The 17,980-nt window shown below is 35.4% G+C and overlaps 1 protein-coding gene across 1 annotated transcript in view; it reads right to left on the bottom strand.

Moving 5' to 3' along the window:
• EFEMP1 (EGF containing fibulin extracellular matrix protein 1) overlaps positions 1 to 16,132 on the bottom strand; it is a 1,044,090-nt gene extending 1,027,958 nt beyond the window's left edge. Inside the window, exon 1 of the mRNA XM_050754685.1 lies at positions 16,129 to 16,132. The gene's annotated coding sequence lies outside the window, so the exon portion shown is untranslated. The remainder of the gene's footprint in view (positions 1 to 16,128) is intronic.
• Between the last annotated feature and the right edge of the window lie 1,848 nt (positions 16,133 to 17,980).

Raw genomic sequence — 17,980 nt, 5'->3', positions numbered from 1 at the left:
AGACAGTGTGGCAATTCCTCAAGGATCTAGAACCAGAAATATCATTTGATCCAGCAATCCCATTACTCGGTATATACCCAAAGGATTATAAATCATTCTGCTATAAAGACACATGCACACGTATGTTTATTGCAGCACTATTCACATTGCAAAGACTTGGAACAAACCCAAATACCCATCAATGATAGACTGAATAAAGAAAATATTGCACATATACACTATGGAATACTATGCAGCCATAAAAAAGAATGAGTTCATGTCCCTTGCAGGCACATGGATGAAACTGGAAACCATCATTCTCAGCAAACTAACACAGGAACAGAAAACCAAACACACCATGTTCTCATTCACAAGTGGGAGTTGAACAATGAGAACACACGGACGCAAGAAGGGGAACACCACACACTGGGGCCTGTTGGGGAGTGGTGGGTTAGGGGAGGGATAGCATTAGGAGAAATACCTAATGTAGATGACAGTTCATGGGTGCAGCAAACTACCACGGCATGTGTATACCTATGTAACAAACCACTTTCTGCATGTGTATCCCAGAACTTAAAGTATACAAAAAAAAGTATTGATTTTTTTTTAAAGGTAAATATATTTTGAGAGGCACTGACTTTTCACTTCAGTTTTTCTTTCTTTATTTGAGGTGCTGAGACAAAGTGGGATTTTGTATCAAGACCAAAAAGTAGATGTATAAGCATTGATCCTCTTTGTTTCTTGTTTCTGTCTGTTGAACCCCTGTGAGGATCCCTTAGTTTGGGTAAAACTGAGAACTGTCTAGAGTACTTACTGGTTTCAATATACCTTTCTCCCATAGATAATTATTATGCCACTGCATATATTAGATCATATCTGAAAGCTATCTGCTTTTATCATATCTGAAAGCTATCTGCTTTTATCTTCTCATTAATTCTTCCCTTTATCTTCCCTTATGTTACCTATGGCAAGTTTTCAATTTAAAATATTTTGGCATTGATTTCCTCACAGGGGCAATGTGTGAGAGAGTAGGTTTTGTTATTTCTCTTTGGCAAGTAAGGAAAATAAAACCCCAGCGAGTTAGATAACTTGCCAACATTTACATATATACTTTTAAACTTTATGTACTTTTCCATATCCCTATGTTTGAAGTCCATGAGGGTATATACGTGGGAAGCTTCCAACTACTGGGAACATATTTGACTAAAAGACTCAGCAGCTGCCTCAGGAGTGCTAAGGAAGGCTCATTCTCAGGAAACATGAAACTCATCAGAATAACTAACTTTGATTTGAGGACTTCTAATGGACTGTGTTTAATCTTCCTTGGAACGCCCAGCAGTCTAGCAGGCTTTCATCCATCTTCCCTTCCCTTTCCTAACCTGGTCACACTTGCATTGCAGGCTGATAGCATTTCCAGCCTTTCCAGCTCCAGATCCATTTTCTTTCTTACAGGTATTTCCACTAATAAAATTAGGTCAGGGAGAGCTATGCTGACTTTCAGTGAACTATTGCTGGCTTTCAGAAAGACAGGAAATTCAGACAAAGAAACTTGATGCTGGTAATTACAGCTTCCTGTATCAGCAAAATATAACATTTTCAGGAGCTCACAGAGTAGCAACTGCAATTGTAACACACTTTATCTACCCCCACATCTACCTGCTAACACTGTTGGAGGAGATAGAACACCCTATCTTCCTATCTTGCAATTTTCAAATTTCTTCAGAGTGCCCCTCGTTGGTGTTACTAAATGAGAACCCTGCGGCCAAAGGGGCCTGGGAAATGAGGGCCAGTCCCTGCCATGTAGGGAAGAGAGTAGAAAGTGGGAGGTTGGTGCTGAGGTACACATGATATGTTCAGTGATTGTCACTACCATTGCAAGGAAGAAGTGTTGCTTAAGACAAAGTTTCTTACCTAGCCATTTAACTGACTCAGTTAATTTCTTCCTTGCTATTTTTATTGTAGATTTTACGTTTTAGATTTGACTAAGGATCAGAAACTGAAATTCCTTAAAATAAGATAAATCAAAGGTTCAGCATCCCGTCTTGTTACCCAGATGTTTACTCTGATATTGTAATCTAATATGAAGAACACGTTTGGTCTCTGCCCCAAGTTCCTAGACAGAGCTTTTATCCTGTCAGGTAACAGTTAGCTTTGAGGTGCTACCTCTGATCCTGGGGATCTTGAGGTTTCACAGTGACTGAATGGCCAATTAAATGTTTGCAAACTCATGGTTTAAGGCTTTCATTAACCAACAATCATGCCGATATATTCAACACATAAAGGCAGATATAAGGGAGAGGGAGACTGAACCACAGAGAGTAGCTCAGGACACCAGCATGCTGACCGAAAAACAGGGTGGGTCCACATTTCCCTTGAAACTGACTAACATGGGTGGAGGTTTGCTGCTCTTCTCCCAGCAGAGTTTCCAGGGATGGAAAAGAGGCCTAAGAGTTCTCATGGGCAGACCTGAAGGCATCTCGGTCATGGTTAGTTTCTGTGATTCTTCACAGGAATGTCCATGGCATTATCTCAGCTGTCTTTTGGCTTCATTTTCTCTTCAGGTTTCAGGAATACCTGGCCACAGCAGGTGTTATCTATTACCTCAGTTCACTATATGTATGCTTATCACTTTGAGGGGTTAGCAGTGTCACTATAGGCTGAGTCATTTGTCATAGTGACTCCAGTTTTAGACATTTAGAATTACAAAACAATATTATATATCAGGTTCTGAAAGCCTTGTAGATTGGGACCCTAGGAGAATCTTTTCTTCTAATTTTTATCGTTGACCTTGGTTCCAGACACAGAGTTTCTAAGGCCTTTGTAGTTTCATGAGTGATAGGAACATCTGACACAGAGTTCCTACATCCCTTGGAATTTTCTGGGAGATGAAGTCATCTTTTCTCCTATTGAGGCCACTCTTTCTGATCTCCTGGAGAGTCTCAGGATGAGGATTTGTTGCAGGGGAAACCAGCCCTGGCAATTAGAGGGTTGGAGCTTGCAGTCCTACCCCTGGCCACTGGGAAGGGATGGGCTGAAGGTTGAGTTGAGTACCGGTGTCCAGTGAGTTAATCATACCTACAAAAAGAAGCTTCAGTAAAAACCAGGAAGCATACTGCTCGGTAAATTTCCAGACTGCTGAGCATAACATACAGAGGTTCCTGGAGAGTGGCATGCCCAGAGAGGGCATGGGAGGAGCTCTATGCTCCTTCCCACATACTTTGCCTTATGCATCTCTTCTATCTGGTTGTTCATCTGTATCTTTTATAACATCCATTATAATAAATTGGTAAATGTAAATAAAGTGTTTCCCTGAGTTCTGTGAGTGCTTCTAGCAAATTAATCAAATTTCGGGGTTGATGGTTCATGGAAACCTTGATATATAACTGATTGGTTATAACCTAGGGTTTTGCAATTGAATTTGGGGCTGTTTCATCGGACTTAACCCTTAACTTCTGGGATCTGACATTATCCTTAAATTAGAAGTGTGAAAATTAAGTTGAATTATAAGAATTCAGCTGGTATCTGCTGGAGAATTTGGTTAGGGTGTGGGGAAATAAAACACATGTCTGTTGTCAAAAGTATTCTGAGTGTTGTGTTGACTGTATGAAAGAAAAAAAAGTATTTTTTCTGATACATTTATCATTCATTATTCATATACATTGTTTTGTAGCTCTCATATGCTCTACTAGTGACTATTGTGCTATGATGTGGAAGTATGTAAGGTTAAAGAAAGCAGAAAGTATATCTCCTTTATCAATTTCAAAGTAAGAGATCTTTATTTTTCTAACTCATTTTTGTATTTTTGTAACCTTTCTCTGTTTATGAAATGGTGGTAATTAATACTTAAATATTTAATCTCCTGCTGAAAGCTTAGTTAACTTCTTCAAGGAGAAAAAAATGAATGTGGTCTTTACCTTTAAAGCCAAGATATTTTGCATTTTCTCTCTTTTTTTTAAATCATCGGTATGACTCTCCCATTGAAAGATGCATTTAATTATTGAACATGTACCACCTTTAAGTAATTTGTTATTCAAGGCTTTGGAAATGTAGTGGTGAATAAGACAAAAATGTCCCCTGCTCTTAAACAACTTTAATTTCTAGAGGCAAGAGTCAACAATAAATGGTTAAATTGATTAAATAAAAGAAATATGATTATAGACAACAGTAAAATCTATGCATAAATTAAAGTAATACAATATTAAAAGGAGAATAACTGAATATGGGAACAACAACATTAGGAATGCCTAGCTCAGGAGTTGCATTAATTTGGGAGCTGGAAGAATAAATTTCCAGCTGCCAGGAGCAGAACATTCTAGGCAAAACAAGCAGCAAATGCAAACATCTTAATACAAATGTCCTGACACAGAAGAACATGACCTGCTTCAGGAATATGAAAGATCATTATGGCTGTATCATAAAGGAACAAGGGAAAGTTAAGAGAGTTATGAAAGATGAATTTGGAAAAACAATCCAGAATCTGTGGGGTTCTATAGCCATATTGAATTTGTGAGTTTGAATTTTATTCAAAGAGAAAGTATGTATCATTATACCAATGAAAACACAAAGTTACATGCTCTGCTTTACATTTTTAAATAATGGGACTAAAATAGTCAACCATGTTTTTTTATCAAGTTTTTATTGGACATAATTGTTATTTTGAAAGACATTAATTTGGCATTATCCATAAGGTAATATAAGGAGCATTTTACAATGGGTTTTCATTGTGCTATTTTTTACTAATGCATACAATACTTTTACACATAAGTATGTTAAACATCTGACAGTTTATATACATATATTTCCACAGCAGTATGCCCAAATTAGAAAACTGTAATAACAAAGAGAGTTTAGTAGCTGCTTTTAAACTGCTTAAATATTAAAGATTTATTGATTCTTTGTTCTGTAAGTCTCTAAAGAGAATCATATTGAGAAGAGTCCTGTATGATTAATCTTGGTAAGGAAAAATTGCGAAGTAATAACAGATAGAGAAAAAAGAAAATGTAATAGTGGTGAAGAAAGGGAGTAAGTATTATGTGAAGAAATGTATCAGATAACATTACAGAATTCAAAGCCAGAAATTACTTGTATTTTCTTGCAGGAGCTTTTTGTTTAGAGAGGACTGTTACCTTTATTTTCCACCTGACAATTCTCATAATGAAAAGGCCAGTTCTTCTCACACAATGAACCACAGCCTAGAGTATGAGGAACTCTACCAAAAACCTCTGTGCCAGTAATTAGAGCAAAGGGCTGCAGTTCATGAACATTGATTTCTGTCCCCTACTGGAACGCACTCTCCTCTCAACATCAAGCAGAACAATCCATCTTGCTGTACTTATATCCACTCAGCAATACAGCTTCTGTAGTGGAAGAACTGATTTCTAGCACGTTGTACAGAACACATATTTAACACACAAAAATATTTGAGCTCCTCTAGAGGAAGGCAAATAACAAAAAATATCAAAATCAGAACATTATCCGTTTTTCCAGACTCATGTTTAAGAAACAAGACTGATAGGCAGACATCTGCGAGACTGTGACTTCAGAAGCACTTTCTGCCTCAGCTTAACACATCTTTCATTTAATGGCTTTATTTTCTCACCTCCTTTTTCTGTACTCTTTTAGAAGGATGTTTTAATTCATTCAATCAGTCAGAATTGTTAGTATCTACTCTGTGTAAAGCATTTTGTTTTCAACACTGAATTTTGTATAGAGTCAAAGTTACGTACTATGATTTTGTGAGTGTGTGAGTGCCAGTATATTTATTATCAAGGTAATTCATTTACTAAGTTATTTTCTCCTCTGTAAAAGCTTTTTTTCTCTTCTACAGCAATTTTCTTAAAAAAAAAACAGGTGAAATATTACATAATAGAGGTATTTTTATTAGAAATAGTACATAACATACAAATTTCATTTCGACTTCAAACAAGAATAAAATTCTACTTGAAAAGTTTTATTTTCTTTAAAAATAATGATTATGCAGATGGCATAAGCTACCTTTACTACTTAGCATTTTATTAAACATAAATGCAATTTTTTTTTCAAATGTGTAGTGGCCCCATTCCAGGAGCATGTTTTAACTCATTGAACACCAGCAAGATAAACACAGTTAATTTACCATTGATTATAATAACAGAGATAACATACATAAAATTGAATAGAAATCTCAATGAAAGCATTTTTCACTGAAAACACAACTTAAAATCCTTACACTGCTTATAGACCTTAAACGTCTATATCATGATCTTGCGCTTTTATTTTTCCATATTTAAACAGCTTATTTTTCTGCTTTTGAGATATAATTGCTCAGAACTAATATTTGAATTTCTATGTCAATCTTGCTTCTTCCTTTAAGATATACATAATAATGCTTGCCACGAGTCTTTCCTAAGCCATATAGAGTGCTTCCTCATAAGAAAGGATTAAGGTTATGCTTCACTTTGGAGATTATAGAGATTCCTATAAATTTTTACCCTGTACCATATTCCAACCTGGCTTCTGATCCCATGTTTCTAACAAAATTATGCTTGCTAAATATGCCTGTGGCTTTTATGTTATGGAAATAGTTCAGTCTTCATCTGGAGGCTGAATAGTCCAGCTCACTGAATAATCCAGTGAGGAGTGCTGGGAGAAGTACGCTCAGCCACATATGCATGGGATTGATACCATTCCAAATCCTCTGAATACAATCACTCCCCTCAGGAGGAAGTGCCTGCTTTCCAAAATATTAAACAGTTAAATGATGGGAATCATCCTCAGTCACCCAGGTCTCAAAGGTCATATGATTTGGCACTACATGTGCATGACATCCCATAATCTCTTCTCTCCCAACTTATTCAGACATTCACTTCGGGTTTCTTACATGTATTTGGTCTTTGGGTGAAATTTATATATAAACCCATATAGTCCACTTCATCATCCAATTGTTTCTTCAGATAAGATCAAGTAATTCGATTTAAGGATTTTTTTTTTTCAAAAAAAAAAATAAGATAAAAGATAGTTGGAGTTCACCTAAAATATACAACTTCTGAAAATTGGCAGGACTTATTACAGCAAATAGGAGAAAATTAAACAATCAAAACTCTTGATGGCTAGCATTGGTGTTTGAGATTTATCTCAAAAGATGAATCAGACTGAGCTTAAAAGCGTCTCATACAATGGTGGATTGAAAGGCACAATCTCGAGGAAAACATTGACAACATTTTAGTGATGGCTTTAAAAGGAAGCATAACAAATTATTTCTTATAGGATTCTTGTCTGCACATGTCTCACATAGAAGCGGGATTCCAAGAATTTGTTGTGTGTGCATGTAAAACACAGAAATATTATTTATTTTTTTAATTATGGAAAACACAGTTGTCAAACTTTGACAAATATTATACAGATGCCATTAAAAGCACTGCAGAAGCAAAGTGGAAGGAAAATTCTATTGCACCTGCATTGGATTAATTTTAAATACCATATGTCATTTAATTGATTTATGAAGTATAAGTATGGGATGTTAATGGGGGGCTGTTTAGCATGGCACAGTAAGTTTATCTTTGATGCTATGTCCTCTTACACAGATTCAGAGGAAACTTAGATAGAATTTATGGGGAAATCAAGAAGACGCAGTTAGGCTCAAAACCAAGATTAACATCTCCAGAGATCAGTAATGGAAAAGAGACACAAAGCAGTGGGTAATGTTGAATCCACACCCAGCAGGTAATGAGGGCTAAAGTCCTGCAGGTCAAGCCGGATGTCGGGCTGAACTTCTTGCTTGGATCCAGAGCTAAGATAGACTTCCTAGATATATATATATATATATATATATATCTCAGATATATATATATCGAGATATATATATATATATATATATCTCAGAAAAAAATTGATAAAGTGATGTTTTTCACTGAACCTACAACTTTATAGGAAGGCGTGAACCTCAGAAAGTGAAAGATAAAGGCACTTCTTGTGATGAGGAAAAAAATCAAGCTACTCTCTGGCTCAGTAAATTAACCTATGATTTCTTCAATCAAACAACAAAGAAGGGGCTTTGAAATACCATTATAAGGAATGGTTATGGACAGAGGAATTTTGACACTGAATATAGGTAACTATAAAGTAAATAGATAATGATAAGTGAACGGAGAGGAAAAAAGTAAGGCAGGTCAGAGTGGGGGAGAGAGAGAGCAAAAGCCTTACTACTCAAGATGAGCTTGCGCAACATAATTCAAAAATAAGTCTACAAATATATAAAAAAATATATTTTTTTATTCTTTATTTTTTGTGGAGTTGAAGAACTCCACAAAATCAACACTCTGAACTTAAATTTGCTCCTAATTAAATTAATTGTATGAGACACTATGTAAAACAATATTTAATTACTTAAAATGTTCATATCTGAAGAAAACTCTGAGTTCATATATATCAACAAAAGTAAGAAAGGTAATAAAAATAGAATAATCATGTCAGTCACAGTTAAAGAATGAATAAATTAGAAATTGATATTGAGTGAGCTGCAAGAGAACACAGATAGACAATAATGCAGGAGAACAATATATGAAAAAAATGAGAAGTTCAACAAAGAGATAGACACAATATAAAAGAACCAAACAGAAATGTTGGAGCTGAAGGACATAATGACTGAACTGAAAAATGTTATAGGAGTTAACCAATAGACTCAATCAAGCAGACGAGTCAGCAAGATCAAAGACAGGTCATTGAAAAATTATCCAGTCAGAGGGATGACAGAAAAATAATAAAAAAGAGTGAAAAACATCTACATGACTTATGAGACACCATCAAGTGAGCCAATATACATGTTATTAGAATTGCAGAGCAAACAGAGGAAAAAAAGAGTAGGAAGTTTAATGAAAGAAATAATGACAGAAAATTTCCAAAATGGAGAGAGAAATAAACATTCAGATCCATGAAGCCTAAAGAACCCCAGAGAGATTAAACATGAAGAAATCTTCAATTAAACACTTTACAATCGAGTTCTCAAAAGTCAAAGGCAGAGAGAGAATAATTTTGGAGGAAGCAAGAAAAATGTGCCTTGCCACATGAAAGAAGCTGCCAGGAAAGAGTGAGATAATATATGCAAATATATACTCAAAGAGGAATGAATACTAAAAACCTGCAACAAAAAAACTACATGTTATTAAGTAAAACTCCAAGGTAACTGTATATTGGTGAAGACTTCGGAACCCAGCCATAAAGGGTTAGATGTTCTCACTCATAGGTGGGAACTGAACAATGAGATCACTCGGACTCAGGAAGGGGAACATCACACACTGGGGCCTATCATGGGGAGGGGGGAGGGGGGAGGGGGGAGGGATTGCATTGGGAGTTATACCTGATGTAAATGACGAGTTGATGGGTGCTGCACACCAACAAGGCACAAGTATACATATGTAACAAACCTGCACGTTATGCACATGTACCCTACAACTTAAAGTATAATAATAATAAATAAATTAAAAAAAAAAAAAAGAGGACAAAAATAGTTTGTTTTTCCATATCATGAAATAAGAGAAAATTTAATAATTCATGGACTGTTAAAGAGAAATAAGATAGTACCAGTATACAGAGAAGTGGCTGAGCGAACATATAGAAAGTTGAGAGAGGGAAATCTGGAAGCAGCAACATTTTTGGACTAGAAAATGAGGCAAGAGGTAGAGTAAGAATTTTCTCATAATGGATATATGAATATACTCTTTTGCATCTACACATTTTAAAGAATTTCACATTGTTTCCTGGCTATCCTTCTACTCATTCTCCCTTTCCCTCAGTCCCCATTGCCTTTACTGTGCACTGAATGTCTCCAAAAGGTTGCTTTTTTTCCCCTCTCAATACTACTTTACGACAATAGTTTGAAAACATTTCTTTGGAGAGCTCTAGGAATTCTGTTCAGGGCTGTAAATGGTGAGTATATGTGGTAAAAGAGATAGATGGTGAGCACCACACCATTCTGCCAGAGCAAGTCTGCTTCTATCATTTTACTTGTTTATGCTTCTGGGCATAATTTTTTTTTTTTTTTTTTTTTTTTTTTTTTTTTTAGTAAAAAAATAAAGTTTGTGAACAGTGTGTTGCCAATCCTTAGATTCTTGGTTGCAATATTAGAAAAATGGTATCAACATGCTTTGCTATAAAAGAAATCTTCCTATCTTATGTCTTGCTGGAACCCATACAGAAAAAATGAAAACCCACATTTTAAAATGTGAGTAGAAAGGTTTTAAGTTGCTAAAAGCAAGTATTAGGCCTGAAGGTTTATATAGAATTTCTATTTCTTGCTAGCTTCTCAGTTTTGATTCAACTAATAGAAGACTAAATAAATAACACATTACGTCCTATGTAACATTTAATAAACCCTCATTCCACCTAAGACCCATACTGAAATTATATTTGTTTTTTGGTACCAATATAATGGTGATAATATTGTTTTAAACACATTCAAAATGATGTAATCCTTTTAATTTTATTCTTGTACATGAATGTGAAAATTCCATCAGGGCAAACTATCTGTTTCAGGGATGTTCTCCATGATTATAGCTTTGCATTTGGTAAAAGGAGCTTGAAATCTTGGATACATCATGAGAGAGTGGTATATTCTATTGACTTTTCAAGTGATATATTCAAGACGCCAAAAGAGAAGGACTGTTTTTAGATTAAAAGGATTTAGTCTCATTGTGTTCTAGGCTAGTCAAACACTACTGAAATATTTTTATTTTGATGACATAACTTAAAAATATTGCCAAAGTGTTGCAGGATCAGATATTTCCAAGTTTATAAAGGAACTGAGTTTGACAAAATTTGATGTCATCTGATAGGCAGTTAATAGGTTTCTGTGGAGAGTTTAGCGAAGAGAAGCCTTGAAATTTGGTGGTAGAAATTTTAGTTTTCTTCAGTCAAAATAGAAGATTAGAAGATAACTGTACCTTATTAGCCAGAAAGCAAAAGTAAGACTTAGAAGTTATAATGAAGGAAACTATACAAACGGAAACCAAAATTATGAATATATACATGCTAAAAAATAGAATGTGGTCCCTTCTGAAGTCCTATATTTTTTAGCACCTCCCACCCCCACAGTACAAGATTTTGGATTGCGTTTGTCCAAATGTTAAAGAGATATCCTTTGGATTATTTTTAGATAAATTCAAGGTTTTTTCTAACTCTCAGTTTGTTAAAAAAACCACTATCATGCTTTGAGAGATGCTCTTTGAATATTGTAGGTCTTTTTACATCTCAAGTATTTAAAGAGTCTCTGCTTTGTTTCAAGAATTAAGTAAACAATTTATGTACATTATCTCATGTCATGTCATTCGTTAATTCATTGAACAAATATTTCTTGAGCATTATTTGTCTGATAACTATGCTAGGCACTAAGCTGAGAGTTTGTGTCACGTATCTGAAAAAGATCTACCAGGGGAAAGGAATGTAGGACTAAGGAAGAGTAAAATAGATGAAGGTTAAGTCTACGTAGCACACACCGAAGTTTTTTCTCCAGGTAGTTTTTTCTTTTGGCAGCTGGAACTTGATCTCACTCCAGGTAGTTTTTTCTTTTCCAGGTAGTTTTTACTCCAGGTAGTTTTTTCTTTAGGTAGCTGGAACTTGATCTCACTGGATCCTTTTGAAAATACACTTCAGAGTAAGAGACAGAAGAGGGAAGACTTAATCTGCTTCCATATGGCCCTATGTTCCACTGTTCAAGATGTCCTCCATGGCGCATTTACCATCATGCATATCCTGTTTTCATAAGGACATGGGAAGTTTTCATAAGCGTTTTAGCCATAGAGCAGAGAAGCATTAGGCAGAAAGCAAGAGCTTTTACGGTACAGCTGATAGGAGGTGCTGTCAGGTACAACTTCCATGAAGCTGGCTGCTATGGCCAGGGCTGGATAAAATGCTGCTCAAGTAATCTTTTGGCTGTTTTCAACTTTTGTTGAGACAACTTAGACATTCTCCAATCATCAGTAAGACTTGATATGGTCTGACTCTGTCCCCACCCAAATCTCATGTTGAATTATAATTCTGAGTGTTGGAGGAGAGGCCTGGTGGGAGTGGACTTCCCCCTTGCTGTTCTCATGATAGAGTTTCCATGAGATCTTGTTGTTTGAAAATGCATAGCACCTCCCCACCAGCTCTCTCTCTCCTGCTGGACATATGAATACAGGCCTGCCTCCCCTTTGCCTTCCACCATGATTGTAATTTTCCTGAGGCCTCCCCGGAGAAAGATGCCTGCATAGCCCACAGAACCATGAGCTGATTAAGCCTCTTTTCTTTATATATTACCCAGTTTCAGGTATGTCTTTACAGCAGTATGAGAACAGATTAATACAAAGCTGTTCTGCTTTCTTATCACATATATACTCACCAGGGTAGCACTTTTATTTTCATTCAAAAACTTTTCTATTGTATTCGCAGCTTAGTCAACTGTTTGGTGCAAGAGGATCACAGTTTGGCCGATCTCAGCTTTTAACATGTCTTTTTCATTAAGCTTAATCATTTTTAGCTTTTACAGTGAGAGAGATAGGATTCTACCTTTCATTTGAAAATTTAGAGGTTATTGTAAGATTATTAATTGGCCTACTTTTGGTATTGTTGTGTCTCAGGTAACACAGAGGTCTGCAGGGAGGGAGAGAAATGGAGCAATGGGTGGTGAGTGAGGCAGTCAAAACAGGCACAACGTTTATTGACTAAGTTCTCTGTCTTATATAAATGAGGTTTGTGGCATCAAAAAACAATTAAAATAACAACATCAAAATCACTTATCATGGATCACTATAACAGATATAATAATGGTAAAGTTTGAAATATTGGTAGATTAGCAAAATGTGACATAGAGATAAGGAGTGAGAACATCCTGTTGGAAAAATGGCACTAATTAAGGCCGGGCATGGTGGTTCTTGCCTGTAATCCTAGCACATTGGGAGGCCGAGGCAGGTGGATTTTTGAGGCCAGGAGTTCGAGACCGGCCTGGGCTACATGATGAAATACTTTCTCTGCTAAAAATACAAAAATATTAATAGCCCGGTGTTGTGGCACACGCCTGTAGTCCAAGCTACTCAGGAGGCTGAGGCACAAGAATTGTTTGAGCCTGGGAGACAGAGGTTACAGTGAGTTGAGATGGCTCCACTGCGCTCCAGCCTAGGTGACAGATTGAGACCTTGTCTCAAAAAAAAAAAAAAAAAAAAAAGGTGGCACTGATAGACTTGCTTGGTTCATGGTTACCACAATCCTATAGTTTGTTAAAAAAACAGAAACAAAAACAAAAACAAACTATCTGAAAAGCAATGTAAAGTGAAGCACAGTAAAATGAGATATGCCTGTACTATAAATTGCTAGAAAGAAAAGAAAGATGATTTGACATTATAGATTTAATATGGATCAGCTTTTTAGCTATCTTGACAGAAAATAGATATTTTTAAAGACATAAGCACAACCAGAAATTTCCACTCCTCCTTCTGCACCATTGGAATGTTATATTTTCCAATGTGACACTTAAAATATAAATAAACTTTGTTCCATGTTGGTTGAAGAAGAGTTTAGATATATCTTGATAAAACAAAATGTGAATACTGAGGTAAAGATGTACCCATTTATTTTACTTAATTTTGTAGTTTGAAATAGTACTGTTCTGTTTGGCTGGCATACTACTTAATTTTTAATTGAATGCAAATGCTTTTTGGCTGGCTGTGAACTCCCTAGTTTTCCTTAGTGCTCACCATTTCCAATATTGCCCAGTCTTCTTCACGCGTTTATATACCTTGCCTTGTCCCAGGAAGCATTTGAGCTTGATAGCCTTGATACGGAGATCAAATCACATGGAACACTTAGTTAGCTCTGGACTGTGGAAAGAGAAGTGGCTGGAATCCACAGTCATCACAGAGGTGCTTGAGCTAGAGATGGCAGCACAAAAACAGAAATTATGTTGAGAAGTTAACAGCAGAGGAAACCATACCCTGATAAGAGCTCAGGCAATTTGGTGCTGGTTCTGGTAACCGATGGCTTTTAGAGCTTCATACAGGAGATCTTGACTTACCTACCCTCCTTCTCTTTGCTGTCTGGGAGGAAGAGGAACATAATAGCAATTTTTTCAGTGGCCTATGTGAGATGGAAGAAGGCAAGCCATAGATGTTTTCATCTTATGTTTCTATGGCCTGAGATATCTTATGTATAAAATATAAAACACATGTAGTAAATTTTCCTTATGTTATGCTGGCAATTCTGTTATATACTATGTTAAACATTTCGTAGATAGCTATAACTAATGATACACTCTAAACATATTTGCCAAGAATTTTTTATCTCTATGTTTTGTTTCTTTGGCATAATTTATTAAAGTATAACAGTTGTTAGAGTTTGATTTTCAGCCTGTTATTCCTTATATACACAAATGTTTCAAAATGAGCAATATTTTTGAAATGAGAATCCAAAACATATTTCTCTGGGAAGAAAAAAATTGATATTTATTAATAGTTTTTTTCCACTTCTTACCAAATTAGCAGATGCAACCAGACTCCAAAGTGGGTAATATTAGTTTCAGGAGAATAGAAAATAAACATTTGTAAAGTATAAAATTAGCATACCTGAAACTTCCAGAGAGCTTAAATACATGTCACTCTCCTAATCTTTGCATGGTGCACAATATGTATTTTTGTCCTTTATTGCTTACTTACACTGTTAGGCCATTCTTGCATTGCTATAAAGAAATGTTAGAGATTGGTGAATTTATAAAGAAAAGAGGTTTAATTGGTTCACAGTTCTGCACTATAAAATATGGTGCCATCATGTACTCAGCTTCTGGGGAGGCCTCAGGGAGCTTTTACTCAAGGCAAAAAGCAAAGAGGGAGAGGAACATCACATAGTGAGAACTGGAGCAAGGGAGAGTGTGTGAGGGAGATGCCACACACTCAGACAACTACCAGATCTCATGGGCACTCACTTATTATTGTAAGAACAGCACAAAGCCATGAGGGATCCTGCCCCCATAGCCCAATTGCCTCCTACCAGGTCCCACCCCCAACATTGGGGATTACATTTCAACATGAGATTCAGGTGGGGGCAAATATCCAAACAGTATCATAAACCTTTCCAGTTTTGTCTTTTCATAATACCCTCCCGCTCTCACCCCCATGCTCTCACCCCCACTTCTACTTTATGGAAAAATTTATAGTCTCTAAATGTTCCAGCTGTCTCTTTGGTCAGTTACAAATATTAATTGACTTGGTCCCTCAACACTATTTTTATTTCCTCAAACCCCTACTCATTCTTGAGCAAACTCTTTGTAAGTTTGCACACTAATTGTAAGTTTGTTATTGTAACAAACGTAGACATTGGGTTTTTTGTGGAGAAGGGGGAGTAGAGCATATGGGGTAAGAATAGTATTGAGTGTTGCTGTCTAAATGTTATTTTTAAAATTGTTATATTTTTTAATCAAAATCTTTAATAACTCAATAGACATAATGCATATTAAGTGCATTGATAACATCAAAACCAGGTTTAAAGTGTCCATTTAGGTCATGGAGTGAAATAAATTAAGACATTTAATTGACATTGGCAGAAGTATATAAAGAAGTTATGGTTAAATAGGAAAAAAGCACAGGGGAGTGTCACTATTTGCTTAAAAAATTGACAAATACAAAATGAAAAATAATTTCTACAACCAGGTACAGCAAGAACAGTTTCTATGGAAATAGAACAAAAAGTGATTCAATCTCAAATGTAAAGCCTTTTCTCCAAGATAATTAAAGAAAGAATAGAAACCCATTTGACCTGCTAAATTAAATACCTTTAAATATCCTCTTCTTCACAGTAGTCAGAGTAATGTATTAAACTTCTCTAGTACTATCTATGGAACTTAAAATAACGTCTTTATATCATCCCATGCCCTTCAAATCCCTATATGAACTGGTTCTGGCAGCTTCCAATAAACATACCTTTTACTTTCCTTGCTTACAGAGCTCCAGTTTCACCAGCCTTTTGTCTATTTTACAAACAAGGTATTTTCAATTTAGGATTTCTTCATGCTTTCTCTACTTGTTCAACTCTTTTTCTGGATTTTTGTATAAAGGGCTCCTTCTCTTCATTCAGGTCTGTGCTGAGATGTCACCTTCTTTAGAAGCCTTTCCTAACCACATTTTTAATAACCTCCACTTCTACTGTATCCTACCCCCTACCTATTACTATTTTATTATGTGTATTAGTGATATCTAATGTTATATTAATTTCTTTATGTCGGTGTTTATTGCTTGAATTTCCAGATAGAATATAAGCTCCATAAGCATCCGGAATTTTTCTCTCCTGATCTCTCTTTTCCTAGTGCCAGGAATGTGACTGGCATTAGAGAAGACAAAAGATTTGTTGAAGGAATGACCATTTGCAAATTAGCCATTTGGGAAAAAGGAAAGCTCAGGAAGAAAAATCTCCCTTCTCCCGTTTAAACTAACTGTAAGAGATTAAATATACTGAAATGGATCGCTTGGGGACATTCGAGAAACATAACATTCAGTTTCTTTACGGTGGTTTATTCAATGAAAATGTGTAGGTTAGATGTGTTCTTATAGCCTTTTAGATTTATCGTGTGTTTCCTTTCTTCCCCCAGATAAAAGCTCTAATTGTTATTATTATTTATATTCTGAAACCCATTTAAAAGGTCCAAAAATTATAGTAAAAACTGGCTCTTTCTCAATTTTTAAAAAATTTTATGAGATTATTTCAGAGTAAGACATAAAATGTTGAAGTCATTTTGTGACATTTCAGCTTAAATCCAAAACATTTTTTTCCTTAATATGCTAAAAGACATTATTTTTTAATATACTCTTACAGATATTAAACAGTAAAAGCACAAGAACATTATGAACACAAGATCTCGTGAAGTAACTCATGAAGATATTTTATTTTAAAATCATTTCTCTATGTGAGTTTGAAGCAACATATTTAAGATATATAAACTGTTCATTTAGTAAATTGGAAAAGGCTTCTGTTCAGTATCAGCATGCCAAGAATTCTAACTCTCTATGTATTTCACAATTTGTTGGAAAATAACATATAGAAAAACAACAGTACATTCCCTCTGCTGTTCTACTATAGTAAATATCGACATTCTTGGAATGCTAGGATTTGTTAAAGCTCATTTAGGGCAGACTGTATTCTGTTTGAGATCAAAATTTTGTCTACTACTTGTAGAATCTACATAGAATTCAGTAAATCTATTCCCTAATTTATTTTTTAAGGGCATATATTTCAAGATTTTCATTGCCTAAAAATCTAGTAAATCTTTCTTAAACAGAATTTATATCTGGATTAAAGTAGGTAGCTCTTATTGTTGCAACCTATACTACTAGTAAAAGTGAATATAAGTAACGTATCATAGTTCATTTTAGTATGGTAATAATTTACACTTCAATGCTCACTAGGCATATATGTAACAACCACCAAGGACATTTAAAATACCAAGAGATTCAGTGAAATCACATGCAAAGAATTATTATTGAAGGACCTGGAAATTCTTCTCATTTTCAGTCAGTGATAAAGGAGATATCTGCTGCCTTTTACTGTTTCAAAGTGGAATATTTTAGCTAATGTTTCTCCCATCCTTTTAGGCCTTGCAATCTTCATGCATTCATTTTCTCGTTTTGTGTGAATATAAGCCACATCTTCCATAATACATGGTTTTAGTACCATTTGACTTTAGCTTCTGAACCATTTTTTTTCTTTCATTTTAATGACAAAAGACCTTCAAAAGCAACAAGAATTCCTTGATTATTTCTAGCTATCTAGTTCTTGCAGCGATCATGCAGATTGCTTTGGTCACACACTGAGAAAACCCCATAATTACAAGGATATTTATGATAGCAGCACTGCTATTTCAGGGAATTACATTATAGTTCACACTAAAAATAAAAGGGCAACACATTTTACATGCTGGTAGCTGGTTTCCCTTGATAGATGCACTTGCTTTTTCTGCAGACTTAAATTTATCCTTCACCATCTGCTCTTCAAGTTCTCCAGAAAATACAAT

Source organism: Macaca thibetana, chromosome 13, assembly GCF_024542745.1.
Source record: "Macaca thibetana thibetana isolate TM-01 chromosome 13, ASM2454274v1, whole genome shotgun sequence".
Taxonomy (NCBI): domain Eukaryota; kingdom Metazoa; phylum Chordata; class Mammalia; order Primates; family Cercopithecidae; genus Macaca; species Macaca thibetana.
The sequence above is the reverse complement of the archived record's forward strand: the minus strand, read 5'-3'. Positions and strand labels throughout refer to the sequence as shown.